This window comes from Mandrillus leucophaeus, unplaced genomic scaffold (genome assembly GCF_000951045.1).
Source record: "Mandrillus leucophaeus isolate KB7577 unplaced genomic scaffold, Mleu.le_1.0 Scaffold582, whole genome shotgun sequence".
Taxonomy (NCBI): domain Eukaryota; kingdom Metazoa; phylum Chordata; class Mammalia; order Primates; family Cercopithecidae; genus Mandrillus; species Mandrillus leucophaeus.
In genome coordinates, this window is record NW_012106275.1 from 537,514 (window position 1) to 543,555 (window position 6,042).

Sequence of the window (6,042 nt, forward strand, 5' to 3'; positions counted from 1 at the left end):
TTCTTTCTTTCTTTCTTTCTTTGTTTCTTTCTTTTCTTTCTGTTTCTTTCTTCTTTCTTTCTTTCTTTCTTTCTTTCTTTCTTTCTTTCTTTCTTCCTTCCTTTCTTTCCTTTCTTTCTTTCTTTCTTCTTTCTTTCTTTCTTTCTTTCTTCCTTCCTTCCTTCCTTCCTTCCTTCCTTCCTTCCTTCCTTTCCTTTCCTTTCCTTTCCTTTCTTCTTCCTCTCTCTCCCTTCCTTCCTTCCTTCCTTCCTTTCCTTTCCTTTCTTCTTCCTCTCTCTCCCTCCCTCCCTCCCTCCCTCCCTTCCTTCCTTCCTTCCTTCCTTCCTTCCTTCCTCCCTTCCTTCCTTCCCTCCTTCTCTCTTTCTTTCTTCTTCTCTTCTCTTCTTTTGACAAGGTTCAAGCAAACTCTGTCACCCAGGCTGCTGGAATGCAGTGGCACAATCACAGCTCAATGCAACCTGGATCTCCTGAGCTCAAGTGATCCTCCCACTTTAGCATACCAAGTAGCTGGGACCACAGGCACATGCCACCACACCCAGCTATGCTGGTTTCTTTCTTGTATCTCGTTTTTTGCTCAAATGTTAATCCTTCTTATTTATTTCTTAACACATTTTAAACATAGATATTCCTGGCCAGGTACAGTGACTCACGCCTGTAATCCCAGTGCTTTGGGAAGTGGAGGCAGGAGGCTAGTGTGCATTCAAGATCAGCCTGGGAAGCAGAGTGAGACCCTGTCTATACAAAAAAATAAAAAATAAATTAGCTGGGTGTGGTGGCTCACACTTGAAGTGGGAGGATTGCTTGAGTCCAGGAGTTCAAGGCTGCAGTGAGCTATGATCATGCTACTATACTCCAGCCTGGGCAACAGAGCAGACCTTGTCTCAAAACAACAAACAGATATAGATATAGATATAGATATAGATATAGATATAGAACCCATAACCTGAAGTTATAGGTGTTATTGTTTTATCTGTTGTTTCTGCCAGCTCTTGCTAAACTTACCTTGTTTCTCGTATTATGATTTTTGACTGTGAACTAAATGTTCCTTGGAACTTTACCTGTGGGCATCTTTTTTGTTTTTTGTTTTTTTGAGATGGAGTTTCACTCTGTCACCCAGGGTGGAGTGCGGTGACATGATCTCAGCTCCCTGCAACCTCTGCCTCCTGGGTTCAAGCAATTCTCCTGCCTCAGCCTCAAAAGTAGCTGGGATTACAGGTGCTCACCACCATACCTGGCTAAGTTTTATATTTTTAGGAGAGACGGGGTTTCGCCATGTTGGCCAGGCTGGTCTCGAACTCCTGGCCTCAGAAGATCCACCCGCCTCAGCCTCCCAAAGTGCTGGGATTACAGGCGTGAGCCACTGCACCTGCAGGCATCTTTATTGTCTGAAGTTGTATTCCTTCTGGGAGGACTGTTATCGTGATTATCCAAAACTACGTTTAGAGGGGTTTGAGCATCACACCCCTTGTGTGAATTTTGGATGTAAACTTGCGTGAGAGCTACTTGATAAACCACACATTCTCAGGGCATGTTTTCCTTCACTACACCAAGGTGAAAAACAGAAATGTTTTATTGCTCATCCCCTCTGAGCTTGAGTTTACCTGTCACTCCTCCTCTGGGTTCATCTTTTTGTGAAGATTTCCTATTAGACCCCTCACATTGGCTCTGGATGCACCTGTTTCTGCACCCTATGTAGTAAGTAAAATGCAAGGTCAATGTTAGCAGATTCAAGAGTGACCCTCAAAGCTATAGTGGCACTGGCTCTCAGTGATCTTCTATGTTCCTATTTTCATTCTGTTTTCAGCCTCTGCAAATTTCTTACTTTGTTTCTTTTTTTTTTTTTCTGTGCCAGTTTTCTTGGAGTTAAAAAGTGGATTTTTGCATTTTTCTGTTTTTTTAAAGTTTTTGTTGGGTGAGTCATTCTGAGTATCTAGTCCACTATACTTCCAGAAACAGAAGCCCCCCACCCCCCTGCCTCTGTGTGTGTGTGTGTGTGTGTGCGCGCGCGCGTGTGTGTTTAGACAGGGTCTCACTCTGTTGCCCAGGCTGGAGTGCAGTGGCACAAACAGCTCACTGCAGCCTCAACCTCCTGGGCTCAAGTGATTCTCCCACCTCAGCTTTCCAAGTAGCTGGGACTACAGGCATTGGCCACCATGCCCAGCTAATGTTTCTATTTTTTTGTACAGACAGGGACTCACCATGTTGCCCAGGCTGGTCTCAAACTCCTGAGCTCAAGTGATCTGCCCGCCTCAACCTCCCAAAGTGCTGGGATTACAGGCGTGAGCCACCATGCCTGGCCAGAAGCCTCTCATTTGGTCTTTAATTTTCTTCTTTCCACTTAACCTTTCCTTTGGTCTCATTCATTTTTTTTTCCCATTTTTTTCTCTCTGTTTCTGTATACACCCGCACTTGTGCATGTACACACATACATACATGCATGTATGCACACACATATACCATTCACTAGAGTTTCCCAAAATGCTCAGCGAGAATGCGTCTCCCTCATCCACTCCCCCTGTGGTTTCTTCCCTCTCATAAGCTACAAAGGCAGTCACCGCCTGAGGGAGTCACCATGACTGGTTCCTCCACGGCCCCACCTCCTGTCCACCTTCAGTGTTGGTGTGGGATGAGCAAAGTTGTGGAAGAAGCCCCGTGGCAGCCGAGGGGACAGCTGTGGGCTCCCACTTTGGGATTTTGTGTTGCTCTGCAATCGGTGGGTGGGTCATTTATTCGCTCATCATCCATTCATTCAATAAGCACTTAGTGAGTATCCGCCCATGTGCCACGGCTCAGTACTAAACCCTGGGACATAAAAACAAATAAGATGTGGCCCCCACTCTCAAGGAGCTTACGGTCCAGTAGGAAGCTGGGGGTTAAACCATCATTTACAACAAGATGTGAGGGGTAAGGAGGCAGAGCTAGGTGCCAAGTGCTGTGGGGACACGTGACGGGAGCAAGGGACAGTTGTACGGGGGACTCTCAGGGGCCTTGGAGGTGATACTTGACTGGGTGTGGCAGGATGAAGCATTGGAGGCAGGCCAAGCACCATAGCTCAGGCCTGTAATCCTAGCACTTTGAGAGGCCAAGGCGGGAGGATCCCTTGAGGCCAGAAGTTCAAGACCAGCCTGGGCTAACATAGTGAGACCTTGTCTCTACAAAAAATGTTTAGAAAATTAACCAGGTGTGGTGGCATGCACCTGTAGTCTCAGCTGCTTGGGAGGCTGAGGCAGGAGGATTGCTTGAGCCCAGGAGTTTGAGGCTGCAGTGAGCCATGATTGCACCACTACACTCCAACCTGGGTGACAGAGTGAGAAACTTGTCTAAAAAAAAAAAAAAAAAAAAAAAGATCGGGGTAGGGCATTAGGAATGGAGGACCATTCTGAGATTCTGAGCAGGGCATTGGTGAGGATTGTAGAGGAATGATGGGCCATGGGGCTGCAGGGCAGGCTGAGGCCCAGCCGAGGAAGGCCTGTGAAAGGAACGTTAACTTGATCCTGAAGACGAGGGACCCAAGCCGCCCCTGCACTGCCAGGCAGAAATGCCGACACAGCCATGTGCACCTTAGAAACGGCCCTTCCCTGATTCTGACAGCTGCCATCAGAGGGACACAGTGAGGCCAGGATCTGAAGATGTTAAAGTAAAATTAGTTGTCATCCTTTTTTTTTTTTTTTTTTTTGAGACGGAGTCTGGCTCTGTCACCCAGGCTGGAGTGCAGTGGTGCGATCTCGGCTCACTGCAAGCTCCACCTCCTGGGTTCAAGAGATTCTCCTGCCTCAGCTTCCCGAGTAGCTGAAACTATAGGGGCCCCGAACTACACCTGGCTACTTTTTGTATTTTTAGTAGAGACGGGGTTTCGCCGTGTTGGCCAGGCTGGTCTCCAACTCCTGACCTCAAGTGATCCGCCCGCCTTGGCCTCCCAAAGTGTTGGGATTACAGGCCTGAGCCACTGTGCCCAGCCTAGTTCTTGTCCTTTGATTTTTTGGGCTTAAATCCCCCGTTTGCCATCAGATGGCTGTCCTTCTTGGTCAGTCTTCCTGGCTGTCATGCACAGCGTCGTCGTTGTCTTGATGACGTTCATGGTGATGGGAAGGGGATGTGTTGACTTCTGTCTCCTGACCTAGGATCACGGTGTGGACCATGCGTGGCCCAGGTCTGGACGCACAGCAGTGATTAAATTTCAAACAGATGCTGTCTTTGGCATTCCTGTCTGAAGATAGAGAAGTGCAAATACTCCTCCCAGTTCATGCATATTCAGTGTTATCCTGGCCAGGTAGAGGCTTTGAGTATGAATGAACGAGAGCACCTTTATGTCACTGGATCCAATGACACTTGCCTTCTCTGGATTCTTTGTGCCCAAGTGGCTTGAACGCTGTCTTGGCAAGCAGGAAGGGCTGGTTGATCTCCAGGCCCTCGCCCAGAGTGCAGAGGTGAAGAATGTTCTTTGAAGGCTCCTGTTGTGGCCACACCTTCGGTCTTTCTTGGGCTCTCAGAGCCTCCGCGGGAGGTCACAGGTCATTTTTCCTCGTGGTGGCTGAGAGCAGAATGCAGTGGCCCGTTTCCAGCTGCCTTTAGCTCTCCACTCACAGAGGCGCCACTGTTTCTCCCGTATTGCAGATGGACAGGTGGCCACCAGCTTCTCTTGGGGACACGTGTTATGAACCTGTCACTCCCTCACATATACCCTATTCAGTGAGGTCCATAGGGCTCGTAGCTCAGGAGACAGCCCTGGAGCATCCCCCAGGCCAGTTGTGTGGGCAGATGGGGAGCGTGAGGGGCTGGCCTCTGACTGGGTCATCTTACTCCTGGTACACAGCCACGGCCTTGCTATCCTTGGCCTCTCCTCCTGCTGTCAAAAAGGGGGCCTCTGTGGGGTCATCTCCACCTCAGTACCCTCTGCCCCTTCAGAACCTACTGGAGTGAGGTGATAGACCCCCAAGAGGTGTCAGAGCCGCATTTCAGCACCCACAGTGTCTCTACGGGTCAGTAAGTGGAGGGAGGGAGCTGTTCCCTTCCTGTTTGCTAAGCAGGTGAGTCGGGTGAGGTTTCACGTGCACAGTACAGTGTCCATTCTGTTTGGCATTGAGAGGTCGCTCAACACCACTGATTTACAGCCGGGCGCAGTGGCTCACGCCTGTAATCCCAGCACTTTGGGAGGTCAAGGTGGGCAGATCACAAGGTCAGGAGATCGAGATCATCCTGGCTAACATGGTGAAACCCTGTCTCTACTAAAAATACAAAAAATTAGCCGGGCGTGGTGGGGGGCACCTGTAGTCCCAGCTACTCAGGAGGCTGAGGCAGGAGAATGACGTGAACCTGGGAGGCGGAGCTTGCAGTGAGCGGAGATCGCGCCACTGCACTCCAGCCTGGGCAGCAGAGCGAGACTCCATCTCAAAAAAAAAAAAAAAAATTAACACCACTGATTTGTACAGTCACACACATGCCAGGGGCCCAGACTGCAGTTGTGCCTTGAAAGGCAGCATTTGTCCGTGGAATTGGAGAGAGACGGGGGCTGCTGCTTTCCAGAAGCACAAAGGACTGTCTGAACCTGTGTGGGGTCTTCTCCCTGGAGCTGTTTCATGCACAGACCCTGCACAGAGCAGGGAATCTCCAAGGTGGGAGCCAGGTGGGCACTTTTCTTTCTGCTGCCCCATTTTCCCAGTAAATTAAAAAGAGAAGCAGCCAGGCCCAGTGGCTCACATCTGTAATCCCAGTATTTTGGGAGCCTGAGGTGGAAGGACCACTTGACGCCAGGAGTTCAAGACCAGCCTGGGCAAAGTAGTGAGACCCCTCATCTCTACAAAAGTTTTTTTTCAAAAATTAGCCAGGCATGGGTTGAGGGGCTGAGATGGGAGAATTGCTTGAGCCTGGGAGGTCAAGGCTGCCTGAACTATGATCACACCACTGCACTCCAGCCTGGGCAACATAGTGAGACCCTGTCTCAAAAAAAAAAAAAAAAAGAAAAAAACACACCAATTGCACCATAAGACACTAGCATCCCCCTAGAGGAAAGGCCTTAGAAATTACCATTGAGAGGCCGGGCGC

The 6,042-nt window shown here is 49.4% G+C and overlaps 1 protein-coding gene across 1 annotated transcript in view; it reads left to right on the plus strand.

The window, feature by feature from the left end:
- ITSN1 (intersectin 1 (SH3 domain protein)) overlaps positions 1 to 6,042 on the plus strand; it is a 196,230-nt gene that overhangs the window by 183,137 nt on the left and 7,051 nt on the right. The gene's annotated exons all lie outside the window — the stretch shown is intronic.